This window comes from Simochromis diagramma, unplaced genomic scaffold (assembly GCF_900408965.1).
Source record: "Simochromis diagramma unplaced genomic scaffold, fSimDia1.1 OVJJ01000302.1, whole genome shotgun sequence".
Lineage (NCBI taxonomy): Eukaryota > Metazoa > Chordata > Actinopteri > Cichliformes > Cichlidae > Simochromis > Simochromis diagramma.
In genome coordinates, this window is record NW_024386792.1 from 11,213,382 (window position 1) to 11,230,909 (window position 17,528).

The 17,528-nt window shown below is 41.2% G+C and overlaps 1 protein-coding gene across 1 annotated transcript in view; it reads left to right on the forward strand.

Annotated features, from left to right (window-relative positions):
* The first annotated feature begins 4,591 nt into the window (after positions 1–4,591).
* Positions 4,592–17,528, forward strand: part of ptprdb (protein tyrosine phosphatase receptor type Db) — a 155,298-nt gene continuing 142,361 nt past the window's right edge. The window contains 2 exon segments of the mRNA XM_040024437.1: positions 4,592–4,765; positions 4,921–5,033. The gene's annotated coding sequence lies outside the window, so the exon portion shown is untranslated.

Sequence of the window (17,528 nt, forward strand, 5' to 3'; positions counted from 1 at the left end):
CCAATGAGTCCTATTCAAAGGTATTGTGGAGAAAATTGAAATTTTGACCCTATTTATGCTACTTTATAGAAAAAAAACAATCTATAACAGAATATTCTTCACTGAGCAGATTAAATTGTTTTAAGACTGTTTTGTATGTACAAAACGCACATACTGGTTTATGTAACCCAAAAGGTGAAATTGCTCTTGTCCTATTTTTATACAAAACATATAGCACATGCACACTCATTACATACTCAACTAAACCTGAAACATAGGCAACGAATTACCACTTATTATTTGGGTATTTCATGAAAGAGAAAGAAGATGGACTGATGGATTGGAGTACAACAGTAGGCGCATAGCAATAAGATTCTTCACCTTGAAATACAGATTTAGACCTAAATCTACTGAAGAGTTGAGTCCCAGAGTGTCTTAAATAAACCGCTCTGAAGCCAACACAGCTTTATCAAGGAAAAGAAGGAGTCTTAGACTCTAAATCCAAAAAGTAAAAGCTTTTAATGTGCACTTCTGCCCTTCTGTACGACTTCCATTGTGTGTCCTTTCAAGGAGAAATTAAGATGACTTCATTGATTAGCCAAGTATGTAATCAATCACTTGACTCTTTGATTCACTTACAGTGAATATATCTTAACACTATTGTCTCTCTTGGTAAAGTTTAATTTAATTAAAAACAGAAAGCTGTACATATGCTGTGGAACCTACAGAGCTCTAATTACAGAATATAATCATTTTCACACTCCTGCTTATCGTACAATGCAAAAAACATGTTTAAAAAAGCAGAATAATGCAGTCATACACTGACAGTTTTCATTCAAAAGAGAGCACTCGGATGTTTTAATCACCTTATACACACACATCCCTTTCAAAACCCCTCCTAACCCAAGAGCTGAGCCCAGGAGAGTCCCTTATCTCAGCTCCTTCTCCCCTTTGAATCATCTCACAATACTGCTTTTAAAAAAACACCTATCAGAATGAAACCAAATTACAGTGTAATGTAAAGAAATACTATAAGTAGAATAGTCGGAAGAAGAAACTAAGAGGCAAAGCAGATCACAATGTTATCTGCCCCAAAAAACATTATAAATTGGCAGAACATCTCTCCACTACCCGGGATGAAAAAAACGCAAACAACAGAGACAGCTCCTGAACAAGTGCAGGCTCAGTGAGCACAATTTGGCAATAGCAAAGCCAAAAACATCATGACAACCAATAGAAATATGTCACAGTCAGACAGGTAAAGTGGAGACACGGATACAATTTCTGCTCAAAGAACACTTTTATTAACAAGCTCAACTGTGATTTTAGATTTCAAACAGCTGAAGTCTCAAAAGTTTAAATACTTCTAATGGAGCCTCATATCTTCTTGCACATATGTATGTAGGTATGTATCCACACGCTAGACCCTCAGGGATGTTGAATGAACAGTAAAGTACGACTGAATTGAAATTACATGGATTGAGCTTGAATAAAATAAACCAAATTGTTATTAATTGGATTTCATACTCTACTGTTGGTGTTGATGGATGGATGGATGGATGGGCCATACTGTTAAGGCAAAGATAAACAAAAACAACAGTACAATGTATCCACATACTGAACCTATACGTAAGAATACAGAGAGTTATACAAGTACAAAGCTGACTCGCACATACACAAACACATGTGCGCGCGCACACACAAACACGCACATTTCATCCCACATGCTCTGTAAATAGAGAACAGGATGTTGCAGACATTTGGGTGTATGAACAAACAAGTGATGCTCCTTGTAAGAGAGTAAGAACGCAAGGAAGGAAGGACAGATGAGAGCGAGTGGTAGAGAGGCACACAGAATCAAGACAGAGAGAGAAACAGGAAAAGCGAGCTGGGGTAGGTGGACAGATGAAGTGGTGAGTCAGGAATGAGATATGAAAAGAACAAGAATCAGCACTTGGAATAATTCTCCTCCTCCTCATTTCTCCTCTCCCATTCTTTCTTTAGACAGGAAAAGTAGGATGAGAGGGTCATGGATCTCATCCTGGACCCAACTCTTCCTCTTCCTCTTCTTCTTTCCATTTTCTCTCCATCCTCTCTCTCTCCTTTTTCTTTTTTTTTTTATTCATTTCATCCTTATTTACATTGCCACTCTACTACTGTGACTAGCAGCTGTCACAGTGCATTCTTATAAAAAGAAACAGAAAAAAAAGAATGTTCACGAGATATAGCAGGAGACAAATCATCTGCGGGCACAAATATATGAAATATATGAAAGTGTCATTCAAAAGTCAAATAAAAAAAATAGTGCTAGTACAATAAAATACATAACAGCAGTTGGTACTGTTGTCTCACACCAAAAAAGAATCTGTTTGAAAATGAAATAATACACCTACACATATTTTTGTAGCTTTTACATCCTGCTATCATTGTTATACCCCTGTAATAATTCTGCAGTTTTTGACCACAGTACAAAGATCTGTTTGTTCTCTGGGGATCCCGCCTTTGGCTCTGGAACAACAGTCAAGCCCAGAGGGAGATATAAAGTGTCACCTGTGGGGTGGGGATGACAGTCAGATAAATGAAACACATTTTTACATGGGGCATTTTTGGAAGTAATCACTTTAAGTTTGCATGAAGGTGTGAATAATGGGTGTGAATAATTTAAGCATATATAGCATTTGATATACATTGTGGCTGTGACACCATATGTTTGTTTTCTTGCATTTGTCATGTACACACAGGATTTCCTTCATGTAAAATGTGTAGTTGTGGCCCTCAAGCTGTCTTAAAATCATCTGGCCCTCAGCTGGTCTTAGAACTGGGTAAATACAACCTCTGATGAACATCAACACATGATATATTACACTGTGTTATTATTTATTTAGTGAAAATTAGGGCAAAATGGTGTTTAAAATGAAGTGCCCCTGTTATAGATTTTGGTGGATTTAAGAGGGTAAGCAGCAGTCAGATGCTGTACTGATCATCTGAACTGATCACCAGCAAAGTTTGAGTAGTTTGCTGGTCTGGAGCATTCGACTGTGTGTTAACACAATGCCAAGGATGAAAAACATCAGCAATGATCCTAGAAATTGTTGCTGTCCATCGATCTGAGAAGGGTTATAAGGCCATTTCCAAACAATTTCAAGTCCATCATTCTACAGTGAGAGTGATTGTTCACAAAACATTCAGTATAGCTGACAATCTTCCCAGGAGTTGACATCCCAGCAAATTCACCCCAAGGTCTTACGCAGCAATGCTCAGAGAAATTGCAAAAACCCAAATGCTGCATCTCAGACTCTACAGGTCTCAGTTAGCAAGTGAAATGTCAAAGTTCATGACAGTACAATTAGAAAGATTATGCATGTATGGTTTGTTTGGAGAGGCTGCCAGGAGAAAGACTCTTCTGTCTAAACAAAATGCAGCAGCATGGCTTACGTTTGCAAAGATGCATGTGAACAAACCACTAAACTTCTGGAACAATGTCCTTTGGATAGACGAGACCAAAGTGGAGATGCTTGGCCATAGTGCACAGCTCCACAAATGTGAAGCCATCTGCCTGACAGATAAAACTTGGCGGAAAGTGGGTCACAAAACAGGACAATGGTTCCAAGCACAGCTGCAAAAGCATCAAGGTGTTTCAATGGCCCAGTCAAAGTCCAGAACTCGACCTCATTGACAAGCGGTGGCAGGGCCCTATGAGAGCTGTGCATAGATGAATGTCCACAAGCCTCAATAAACTGAAGCAATGTTGTCAAGACGTGTCAGCCAAAATTTCTCCACAGCAATGTGAGAGATTGATAAAGTCATACAGAAACCCATTATTTCAAGTTATTGCTGCTAAAGGTGGTTCTACAAACCATAGCATGCACTCTGTTTCCCCCCACACTGCTTCTGAATTTTGGCTTAGTTTTTGTTGAATAAACGTAATGTGTGATAACCTGATAAGACTCAGATAAGCTTTTCCCTTTTGTGTCCTGATAGATAAAGTGTTAGAACAGAAAGAGGGTGTACTGTCTGTTTCACATGATTACATAAAGTATATGTAAATATTTGAGACAGTGCATTCGTGATTTGTGTTTTACTTTTTTAAAACTTTTTTTGACACCAGAACTTTCATCAACTGAGGTACAAAAGGTTTACTGAAAGATCCCAGATTCCTCTAAAGAAACATTTGTACCTTGTAGAACATGAATTGTGTATAAAATATAGTTATTACTACTCTTTATCTCTCTCTCGTTCTCCCTTTTTGTGTTATCCAAGTCAGACTTTCTGTGTAAGGGAAATAACTGGCAGGCTGTATAATTATTGCTAATCTGTGTGTGTGTCTGTGTGTGTGTGTTTGGCAAGACCATCAGCCCCTTGTGGTTAGAGCGTGCATATTGACTATTACTATTATTATTATTACTATTATTATTCTTGTAGCATTTTTAGTGCAACCCTAAACATGCCCGAGTCGAATTGGAAATAATGTTTTAAGACCTCCCATCGGCTCCTGTGATATCATTTCTGGAGCAAAGATGTTCTGTGCTCATATTTCGACCTACTAGAGAAACTTTCAAGTGGTGAATTTTTATAATTCACTTCCGTGGGCTCGTCTCTCTCTCCCTCTCTCTCTCCCCTCTCTCTCTCGTTCTCTCTCTCTCCCTCTCTCGCTCTCTCCCCTCCGGAGCTTATCTCTGTGCGCATCGTCAGCATCAGTTTGAAGTCAAATCTGACAGCCGCTGCCTTTCCCGGTCCTTTAACGGTCTCTTTTACTCTCTGGTGGTCATCCCGCCTCATTTAAGAGGTACAGCCCCGGATTACAAAGATATACGTGTGTAATTATTGATCTACTTTTCGGGTGGGTAGGTGGGGGGAGATTGACCTCGATTGCCGCCCGAGATGTGGGAATCTGGCTGACGTGCTTTTTTGTCAATGTGGTCTTACCTTTTCTCTTTGCAGTTCAGTCGGGACTGTGGGACCGCATCTGATCGCTGTCTTCAACTTGGGGCGAAGAAAGACACGGGAAACTCCTCGGGATTCTCCATACACCGTGCGCTGATCTGGATATTGTGGTGAGTACACTTTGACCGGAATTGTTGCTTGATTTTTTTTTTTCCTTCCTCATTTTTTGCGGAAAACATCCCAAAGTGCCCCATTCTGGTTCGCTGTAATGGTCCATATCGGCAGTGTGTTGAAACACCGAGTACTTTTGTCTTTTTCTTTTTGGTTTATTCTTTTAATAATCACCATCAGACACTTCAAGAAGTGTTTTATGAATTGTCTGTTTGTGCCAAAAGCGGAAAACGAGCGTGTGCAGCGCTGCTCCTCCGCTGCTCCCTCTACATTTTAACTTCTCGCTTATTATGCATGGGACTTAAACGTGGCTATTTGTGACAATTAGAAGTGGTGTCAGTATTCCACTCACGGACGGCGGTGAGAGTAAAATACAGCCGGCCGGGTGAGGGAGTTGGGGGGTGGGGGGCAGATTAGGTGAGATGAGTGAGGAGTGTGAGAAGAAAGGAACGCAGGGATCCCTCAGGGAAAGCGCTGCTTCCCTCCTTTTTATGAGGGGGATTTTATTAGTCTTTTTATTCCCTACAATGATGACATTATCTGATAGTGTTCTAAAGCCTCTACTTAATATGCTATTATTGTCAGTGCCATTACTACTCATTATATATATAGTGACATCCTACAGTAGAACTGCCTGTGCTGTAGGCACAAATCTATGAGGCCATTTTCTGCTTTTATTGTCCTGTTTATCAATTAAGCTTGTCTATAATGGAAATATCACACTTCCTCCAACATAAAACATTACTCTCCCACACACCATCCGTTAGCATCTCACCTCCCACATAGCCACACTTGCTGTCCACAGCCGATTATCTGGTTATGTGCCACCATTTGCACTAATAGAGAGTCCCTACTTAATGTAATGACAACTCTATCTGTCAGGCCATGCACAACAGAGGGCTGCTTAAAGGCTCATAAGCGGTGTCATCAAGGCCAGATTGAGAGGCCATAAAGACACAGAAGACAAGACAAAGTGCCTTCAGAGGTTGTCTGAGTAGTTTTCTGATGTGGTTTATTGTCCGAGTACAGTATGGGGCTGTCATTGTGAAGCATGCACCCCAGAATGTGTGTGCCCCGATGTGTGTGCGTCTTAGTGGCTGTTTGTGTGAGCCGGATCTGCTCAGTCATGTGTGTGCAAGGAAAGAATAAGTGAGCATAAAGAAAAGAGGGACAGAGAGAAGGAGAGAGAGGGGGAGAGATTATGCTAACTCAAAGTATTGAAGGAAAAAGGAAAACCCATGTAAGCAGTTTTTCTTTTTAGCCTATATATTTATATATTTAGCTGTCAGGGTCTTCACTGAAACACACTTGGTTCTTTTGGCTTTGACATGCTTGTCACCAGCTTGAGGTGTATATGAAAGAAGGCCACTGCTTATTTTAGCTATACAACCTGCAAGCATAAACAAGAAGAGGCTAAGAGGACTGACCAAACAAGTGCATAGATTTAAACACATATGAAGGCAGCTTGTAACTTAGGTGACATGAGTGGAAAGTGCCGGGGTTCACTTGCACTTACGCTGCACTGGCCGAAAGCCGAGGTGAAAACGCACGAAGGCCACCGTCTTGCCGCCGGTCGGCGGACTCAGGATATTCAATAATCAGAATTTATTTCGTGTTGTCTAGCTACATTTACCGTAACAGTAATAATGTATCAAAGAAAATTCATTTCAGTGGGAAAGTGTCCTCTGTCGTACCTCCTCAATTTGCCTCCTGCACTCTGTTTAGATGAGTTTCAGTTCTGGGATTCACACAGATGTTTCAGTGGAGAATTTGAACCTCAGTGTAGACGTGGACAGGCAATCATGCAACGAGCCAAACATTTAGCCTTTATAACCCCCATCAGTTTTTTTTTCGTCAGGTGAAAATGAGATGTAGTCTCAGATGATGTGCTGATATGCTGCCGCTGATGGCAGTCAAGATGATGATGATGATGGCAGTCCTATTGTGGTTCTTCTTAATGATAGCTATAATGCTGACCAGTTGATTATCGCTCACGCTGAAGGAGGTAGGTATATTACATCACGGTTATGATGCTGTGATGGTAATGCACTACATCTTAAAACAGAAGAAGATTAAAAGCACTTCATTTCCCACAGTGCTTTTCATTTTGAGATATGTGCAAGTACTAGTGTCTTTGAGCGGAGGCAAACACCAGGTTAAAGGAAGAAGTTAAGTATCTTGACAGCAGGACAAATGTCCCTGCTTGTATTTGGTGGCGTTATTAAGATGGTGGGCTGAGAGCATCACTGCAGTTTTTTAGAACATGACAACCCATGCAAAATGGTAGAGGCATACAAAGCAAATCCTGATTTTTTCCATGTGACAGATTGGGTATGTTTTTCTTTTTTTCCTTTCCTCCGGATGTTGTTTGTTCTCTCGGATGCACACTTACTAAATCACACATAACAGCGCACACACACATGTACTTATGCGCATTATCTAATTTTCAGCGTGGACAAATATGACAATGAGGAATGAAGAATTTAACACCAAAAACTCATTGATGCAGGCCCACAGTCACATTTGGTTACATACTTAGGTAAAACCTCATTGTGTCTTTTGCTTATCCTCCACCCATTCTGTCAAACAGAACATGGCCTTGGGCTTAAAAATATCTGAGTACAAACACAGTCATACTCACACGGACACACACAGTTTTTGCAGGGACAGCCCTGGCGTGCTGGCACCAAACCAAAGAGGTGGTGATAACGAGGCTGAAGTTAGTTAGGATTTTAGCTGCGCCTGAACCTCCTAACACCCTTTCTAAATCTGATTCATCCCAAAATGAGATGTTTTTCCAAGAGAAGGAGATGAAAATACTCTCTCTTCCTCTGTTTTTCCTCTCCCTCTCTTCTTCCCTTGCCAGTTGAGCTCATCCAACCCCCACCCCCCAATCCACCCAGCCTTCTATTACTCTCATACTCTCACACACTATCTGTTTCACACCCCGTTCCTCCCTCCCGTTCTCTCACATCTCTCTCCTCCCCTGGCACCTCGATGTGTTTCTCTTTAATTGAGATGCATTTCAATGTGGTGCAAATTAGCTTTCTACAGCTCCAGCCTAAACTTGCAACGTATGTAAGCGTGTGCCCGTGCATGTATGCATGCATGTGCATGTGCGCGTGCGTGTGTGTGAAAAAATTCCCACGGTTAAAAGTGAAGGCGTTATACGTTCCTATTCATTTCTCCATTGTGTCTACTGATGCCTCATCTCTCCCACAAATTTACATTTTTAGTACAGCGCTAATAACGTTCGCTGGTTTGGAATGCTTTAGTTCGTCTCTTTTGGCTGGAAGAATTCACTTGGCCACCCTCTATGGATTTGAATTCTGATCTGTGCCTCTGAGAGATGACAGTGCATGGCAGCTCATTAGGGAGAGGGATGGAAGTCAGGAGGGTCAGGAAGGTTATAGAGACATGTTTCAGTTATCCACTGCTTGTCTTCCTCTTTCCTGATCTGATCGAGCGCTGTTTTGCTAAAGGGGAAAGCTGCATTGGTGATTTTCTGTACACATTGCACCATGAGGGCAGTGGTACAGTGTGCCTCACTTAACACGGCAATGGACTGATAGACTGTTAAAAATGTTTTTGAGTAGAAAAAGAAGGCTATTTGTGCATTTTAAGGAAATTATAGAAAATTAGAGGAGTGTTTTGCAGCCTGGGGATTCACAATCCAAAAGGTCAGAAGATAAATATCAGGGGTAGGGGGGCTTAGTGTTAGGTAATTAACAAGATTACAAGATTAGTAACACACATTTTGATATTGCAAATTCAGCTGACCTTTTCTGACTTCTCAGAAATGTTCTAATCTAACCTGTTTCAAGTTCAAGTTCAAAATTTTATTCGCCACATGCGACCATATGAACTTTTCACATCTTTAAAACTCTTCAGACTCTCCTTTAACATATACTCACTGGCTGAAATGATTGCCCTGCCTGACACTGTGTCCCAGGTACGTCTAGTATCAAAACATTAACTTTGTTTAAGTTAAATGATATTTTTAATCCCAAATGAAAGTAATGAAAGAAAAATAACATTTTCAAAATAAAAGCCTCATGTCGGACTTGCATGCTTAATACCCTTCCTTGCGATATTCAGCTCTGCTATACAACTCCTGCTACTATAACACTCTTTGTGTGTGCACATCTCTGTTTATATGCACATGTGTAGGTGAGAGGTATATGACTGTGAACATGGTGGGGTGCGCTTTGTGTGTGCCGATGTATGTGCACATGCATGTGTGTATGTGCTGGAGCAGGAGAAGCCATTAGGGAGAGTGATGCTGACAGTGGGGTGACCTTGGGGCTCCCAGTCTTCCTCCTGTCGATGAAGGGGATGACTTAGTGCCTCCCTCCCCACCCATGATGGCTCATTTATTATCATTAGGCACACAGTCAAAAGATGCTGCTCAGACCCTCAAGACAGAGAGTTACATCTGTGCATGTGTGTGTGCATGTGCTCGTCTGTGCGTGTATGTTTATGTCACTGAGAGTGAGAGACAACAGGATGGAGACAGAACAGGAAGCCTTATCTCTTATAACTGCTGCATGTCTGAGCATGTGTTTGTCAGCCTGTGCTTGTCACAGGTATGCTTGCCTTCGCGTTAGCTTGTGAACATGTGCTTATCCGTATCTTGACGGCAGACGCATTGCCTGTCAGTCCACATCTGGCCGTGTGCTTCACTTCTCTGCCTGCGCACCACGCAGTATAAATAAGGGTCTGTGCCATAACCCTAACCTTACGTCACCTTAGCCAGCCAGCGAGCAACATCAGTGGTATATGGCTACATCAGGGCGGCCTCGCTGCTATCGTTTCTCAGCGTGATGGATGGAGACTTCTGCAGGCCAGTCAATACCCAATCTGAGCCCCACTGTCCTGATTTAAGATACAGCAGCACCCAGGTGACACACTCAGAAGCATGCCACTTTAATCACTCTGAACATCAACTCTACACTGCCAAGATTGGTGTGTGGGTGGGTTAGTGTGCGTGCATAAGTGCGTGTGTGTGTGTTTTTGTATTAGTATCTCACTCTGTCCAGCAGTGCTGTAATCACACAACGATCGGCAAGTGGTTGCACTTCTGACAGAGTTAACATTTCTTTAGAATGTAAAGGGAGTGACATAAATAACGTATACGAGGTGGGATTTATGCTGTGTGTAGCTTGAAAGGTAGGATAAAACATATATTATATAACGGGGGGTAAAAATTGCACCAAGCCTTATATGAGGTGAACATCCCCAACTGTAACCCCCATCACCCATAAAATATACTTCTAACAGCTTTGAAAAGGACTAAATGTATCTGTTGTCTTTATTTGATTCACTGGAGTCATAACAACATTGGAGTGTGATGTCGTACTACTATATAAGAAAAAGTAGGCAGGGGGGAGATAACTAGACACAGAAGAGACCTGAGAGCACAGTCTGGGTTAATGGTTAACGTTGATTTTAATGTTGATTTCTCGAGAAATCATCGTAATTTTCAACATTCAACCCAGAACTCGACTTCCCCCTGATCGAGTACCTTAACAAGCCTGTGAAAGCATTTTTTATTCTTCAGCTGCTAGGAGCGAAGGTGTTATACGAAATGAAAAGGTGAACATCTAACTGATGTATTCATCTTTACGTATTCACTATGTGCTTACACACCACTCTGCGTTCAATCATTAGTTATTATTAATCTCTGGCTCTCTTCCTCCGAGTGTTTTTCATCATGTCTTCCTCCCATCACCCCCAACCGGTCGCGACAGATGGCCACCCCCTCCCTGAGCCTGGTTCTGTCAGAGGTTTCTTCCTGTTAAAAGGGAGTTTTTCCTTCCTACTGTTGCCAAGTGTTTGCTCAAATGAGGTCGCTTGATCGTTGGGTTTTCTCTGTTTCTCTGTTTTATTGTACATTATTATCTTTACCTTACAATATGGCGCCATATAAATAAAACCAAACTGAATTGTCTCTGAACATTTTGCGCAGGCAGTGAGTTTCGTTTACATTTAATATGTCCTTGCTATTTTATTAACGAAACGTAATTCATGTAATTCAGTTAATTTGTTTTTTTTAGTGTTTTTCTAGTCTCACATTCATTCTGCTTTACGGTAAAACGTACTATTAGTGAAAAAGGTGGGCAACTTAAATTCAGCATCCTCGATGTGTAACAGTGTTTCAGTTTACGAGCGCACCGTGCAGGAGAAAAGGCTTCAGTGTGTTCAATAATCAAGGGAAGATTGTGTTTGCATGAGTAAGCGGCTGGATATCACTGCTTTATCAGAGTAATCTGTTTGCACTGGTTCAAATTGTTCCCTCTTGACATGTCATCATTCACATACTATACATGCACAAAGCATACTTAGTTGTGTATACAAAAACACGCTTGCACACGCACACACACACACAAACACAGCCCCTCCCATTCAGCCCCTCCGATTTGGCTGTTAGTCTAATTTATGAGGTGCCGTTAATTTGGCCTAAACGCTCGTTGCGAGACCTCCCTCCACTCTCATCCCTTCATCTCTGTATCCCTCCTTCTCTTCCTCCCTCTCATCAGTCACCCGGCAGAGTAAATCAGAGGGGTGGTATTGCACAGCAGGCAATACATAGACTGGACACCTTGACTAATATACCGCTGTCCTTCTCCTTTCCTCTCTTCCCGAGTCTATCGAACTTCTCCATCCCTCCCTTTCTCCATGTCTCCTGGCCGCTGTCTAAATCAAATTTGGCTCTTCTCCTTTTCTCTTTTCCCCCCTCTGCTCTCCTTTTAGATTTGCTTCCCCCCTTATTTCTGTCTACACTTCTTTTACCTCCCCTGTGCACTTTCTCTTCGCTCGTGTCCTTTTCCCTCCCCCATACTTCTTTCGTCCACCACTCTTCCTCCACTCTCTTTCTTCGCTCTCTTACCTTGCTTCTCCTCTTCCCCCATTCTCCTGCTCGTGTTAGGTGTAAATTTAGAACAGAAGGCATGAGGGAATGCTATGTGTGTTTGTGTGTGCCTACGTGTGTATGTGTGTGAGCGTGAGAGAAACTCTACATGAAAGCTTTTCAGACTCGCCATAAAGCGTTCAGATGGGGCTGATTAAAATCCTAAAGCCTTGGTTTTCATCCACGTTTAGGATTCACATGAAATCAAATATACACACTCACGTGCACTCACTTATACACACGTGCACATGCGATTGCACATTAACACGCGCAAAACGCATGCACACACAAGTTTCCCTTCTCATTATCTTCCTTTTATTACCCTCTCTTGCTGCCTACTTGTCTTTTTTTCTCCTCTCTCGCTCTGTCAAACACAAACACACTAGTGGAAGGTGTTCCCTTCCGATGCAGTGGAAGCGAACAGAAACAACATCAGGCATCCGAGTCTCCCTCATCACTTTACGTCACATTGTTCTTTCTAATTTCATACATTGCACACACTTGGGAGTAAACCTGCGCTTCAACCGCTCGGCACACCTATACATCACTGTCCATCTTCCCACCTTTCACCCCCTCCCTCCATCTCAATTGCTCTTGGTTTCTTGTCTATCTATTTTCCTTCTTTTCTCTTCTCATTTCTCACCTTCGCTCTCTCATGCACGCCTATCTATTAGCCCAATCTTTGTCCCTTCTCCTCTCTCTTCTTCAAAGTTCCGGAGCACAGAGGGTTTTTAGCTGTTTTTCAGTAAATGTAACAACATCTTGCCTTCTGTTCTGTTCAACACTCCCCCAACCCTCCACCCCCCTGCCCCCTTTTCACAATCTCTACCAGCCCCTCTCTCCTCTTTCTGTCACTTCTACCTCTCTCAGCAGTCTGCTAGTGCACACTTATAGTCGCAAGATAAAACATGCTACCTCTGCCTTATCCCTCTGTGTATTACATAAATCCACCATGGGTATCATTAAGCAAGGCCACCTCCAAACAGTACCTCATTCCATATAAAGCTCAGACTCTTTGGACTAAATTGACTTGAAGTGGCTTAATTAGAACAGAATAGAATAGAATAGAATTTTTTTTTTAAGAATAACACAAAAATATATATATTTTTAGATCATGTTTACTTAACAAGTAGGAATAGGTTTATTGCAGTAGCAACAACTAACACTTAAGGTTCATGTATGACCGCTGGGATCCAGTGATGCTCCAGCTAATGCGCTAAAAATGTAAAAGAAACTAACAGCTGCAGGGAATTTCAACTTCTTGCCTTTATTTTAAGCAAAGTTAAAACAGAGCGACCCTCACATCAGTACTCTGAAACTTAATTAAAATCATAGTTGGAATGTTCCAGGTACCTGTATAACCTTGCCAACATTTTGCTTTAGCAGTCATTAATACAGCTTAGGTTGGCTCGCTGCGATCCTGAGAATGTTTCAGTCTTTTTTTTTTTCTAACTAAAATTTAACTGCACTGAATTTAACATTCAGGCTGCTCTAAAGTGAAAGTGAACCAAACTCCCTGTCCAAAATCTAACATAAGACTTAAAAGGAGAGTGGAGGCTCACATCATTGAGTCAGTAATACAAGTTGCTACAGAAGAGCTTACTTAAGCAGTTGCTGGCACAAAAATTTGGCTGTTAATTAAAAATGATATACTGAATGTAGCGAGAGCAATTCTGAAAAGTTAAAAAAAAAAATCTGTGAAAACAAAATATTAGGCGCGTTTAATAAGTTAGTTAAAAGTTAGTGTACATTTGCATGCATTTCCCATCTCCATCTTCAATAAAGCACTTATTTGCTGCTTTTATACATTAGAACTGTTTCAGTAAATGAGAGATTATTAGGTAAGATGATCATTCGACTTAACATTTATAACCATATATCTATGACAAGCAAGTATCATCTAGAATAGAATAGAGATGTTCTGCGTGTGCAGAAGAGGAAAGATAATCAAGTGTTTCTTTCATTTGCTTGTTTGAATTATATTGTGTGCTTGTCCATAGAACTCACTTGTGAAATTTTATTCACCAGTAAATATATTCAGATCTTATTCATACGATTCAGTGTCATAAATCAGGGGTTATCTGCTTCTGTTAGTGCTGCCTGCCTGCTAACACAGTCAGGTAAGAGCAGAATGATGAATTATTATTATTGTATAAAAATATTTTCTCTAACTTGACCCCAACTTGATTGTGAGAGATCACTGGAGCCACTCAAGTGTGAAGCATTAAAGAAAAGGTAGTTATTTTAATATTGTTACGCGTGGATTTGCATGTGTGAAACACAAGCGTCGAACTCCCCCAGTACTATGGGTCAACACTTTCAACTTAAATAATTATCAAATTCATAGACAGACACAGAACCTGCAAATCAAGTATGAATCAGATGTGTTTTCTTGTGTGAATCCATTATATGGCTGTAACTCTGCAAGATCTCTGGGAGGCAGGCCAAGTGTCTCTGGCTGAGTCGCCTCCATTCGCTGTATGTCTGTTCAGTCAGCCACACAGAAGACAGATAGAACTACCAGTCTGCTCACCCCTCCAGTCACACCAATGTAATCAGACCTCAGCAGCCATAAACCACCGGCTATGGACACTCTGCCCAGCCCGCTGTCACACACACTCACACGCATAGAAACACAATCTCAAGTACACAGAAACGAATGCAAGTGTAGACTCATGCACAAGGACAGATCTGTGTGCGTAAACAGAAATGAAAGCACACAGACGAGAGATGCATGTACGCAAATCTGTACATGCTGACACATACATGCGCAGACTCGCAGCTTTAAGTGAATCATCGAGAGCTGAGTGGTGGGCCTCCATAAGTTTGAGCTTTTTGCCCAAGGAGCTTAGTCCAAGACATTCCTCTCTGCTTGGGCAGGAAGGATGTCCTCTGACCCAAAGGGAATTTTAATCATTTTGCTAAGTGCCACACTCTGCGTGTCTGTGTGTGTGTGCATGTGTAAGGATGGACTACTGTCTGCTCTGTGTGAGTTACAGTAAGTGAAAGCTTGTGTCTTTATCTCCCTCCCGCACTGTCTCTTCCCTTCCATCATTCTTTTAGCACTTCCATCAGTGTCTGTTTCCCCCTCACCACCGCCTGCGTCTCAGGCCATTTTGTGTCTGTTTGTCTTTTTGTTATCTTGTATCTTTTGTTCTCCTTCTCAACAAACTACCGTTCAATGTCTCCCTCGCCCATCTCACTATCTTTCTTCACTCTCTCTCTACCTCTCCAGCTTTGTGGTGTGAACAATGGTGGATGACTGTGCTTTAGGAGATTTACTGCTGGATCCTCTCTCTGTCAGGTGTCGAGACGAAAGGAAAGCGATGACGAGGGGGGGGGCTGAGGGGGCCGGGTGGGTTGGTGGGGGGGAGCAGATGGAAGATAGAGCAGTACACAGGGAGATGAAGAAGGCCGAGAAGGGAGGGAAATGGAATCAGAGGATGACGGCAAAGAAAAGGATGAGACAGAGAAGATTATGCAGGGGAGCATAGAATGAGGTAGAATAAGAAAAATGTGAACAGAGTATAGAATAGAAGGAGAGGCTACACTATGTTTTTTAAAAGAGTCTCTGAATATAGTTTGACAGATCAGCCCTGTGCTCAGATGTAACTGAACGCAGTTCTCAGTTACTTTCCCTCCTTTTCTCACTTTCTCACATTAACACATCGCAGACACCGGAATTCATTCTGTCAGTTTCAGGTGAAACATGCATTTGCATGCTGACCAGAAACCAATTTGTGTTCTTTGATAAGCATAAAGATTTCCCCATGTCTCATTTTTATTTAAAACCAACTCTTTCAACAGTCAAGCCCCGAGGGCCTTGTGAGGGGCAAAGGTTGAGGCTAAATGGTCACTGTGAATGTTTTTCACCCACTAATAGACTAGTTACACACTATACTGACCCCAAAGAGGAAACACGGATACATCTTTAAAGATCTGGCTGAGTGCCATAGTGAAAAACAGAACATATATTCACAGATACATTTTATTTTAAGGATGACGTCACCTACCATCACCTTGTGAGCTCTCAAGCGTTGATCATATGTGAATGAAAAGCTACAGTGCTTAGTTATAGGGTTACACTTCATCCATAGACTGTGCAGGTGTATCACACGGACACCTGCTAATTAGTGCTAAGTAACATAAATTTTACTCACCTAAACTGAAGCATGCGGGATATTACATCAGTTCAGTTAAACATACAGTAATTATTTTTCAGATATATAAATATATTACAAGTGTGCCATGAAAAAAATTCTCATATAGTGCAACTTATCCTGCAAATCCAAAAATAACTACATCATAACAGCACAACGGGCTGCACTGGAATGGGCGAGCGGCTACAGGTACTAGTGAGAAAATGAGATGCTAACAAGGAAGTCACCACTGACGCCTGATTATACAACAAGGCAGGCAATTTATCCTGTTTTGAGGACAGATTTGACATCTCTGCAAAGGTAAAACATCAGAAGATATTTGCTCCTTCTGGATGTTTGATGTTACACTCTGCTTACACTGAGAACTATTTTCCAAAGAGTAATAGTAGTAATTCACTTATTATGGAATTACTTGATTTACTAAAAAAATGCATACCAAGTGTTCAGATCTCGTCTGTATATAAAGAACCAGACAGGATTGAGTTATACAATATTATATAATTATCCATATTTCTAGCTTGGATAATATAGTTATCTAATGGTCCTTGGAGCTCAAGGACTTTTTCTCTTCTGTGATGTCATCTCAAGACTGGAGCTGCATTAGCCCAGCACTGCTTTCTTAAAAGTGGTTGAAAGCACAATTCCTTAAGATTATGACCTGCTTGCTTTTTTATTCCTTTTCCAAGATAATAAAGTGTCCAGTGCTGTTTGCCTGCTTGTCAGCAGGATAAGAATAAACTACACAGCCAAATTTCAAAAATCTTGGTGAAAAGGTGGAACTCGGGCACTGAAGTACTCATTAACTTTTGGTACACCTCCAAATCCTTTATGTGAACATTAGGAAGCAGGACATTGTCCTTGGATCACTCTCTGTGTGCCGTTGTTGTTACTTTAATTCCTGTGCAGAGGCACTGGTACGACTGATACCATTTGTCTGTTAGCAAGATGATTCAAAAACTATCACTCTGATGAAAATGGTTTAGAGACGTGGAGGATAGGCAAAAAAGGAAACCCGTTACATTTTCGCGTAGATCCAGATCACTTTCTTTAAAACTGTGGAATAATAGTTAGAGAGACACTTAATTTCTGCTTAGTTTCAATCACATATGTTATATTTGACTCCACTTATAAACACGTTACCTAAAAAAACTTCAACCCAAGCTTGGCATCCACATACGAGGAGGTTTAATCCAGCACCAATTTGAAAAACTGAACAAATAGCATTACTTGTTAAGCAGTAATTTGAGGTTTCTTTTTAACATCTTAAAACTCGTTTTAACATTTAAAACCATTAACAGCATGCACGTATTTCACAGTCAGAAGTCTAAAATACCTTTTTTTTTTGCATTTTTTTCAGAGACAGCAAAACAATAACAGTCATGAAGCCACATTTAAACAGACAGATGTTTGACACACATTCATCA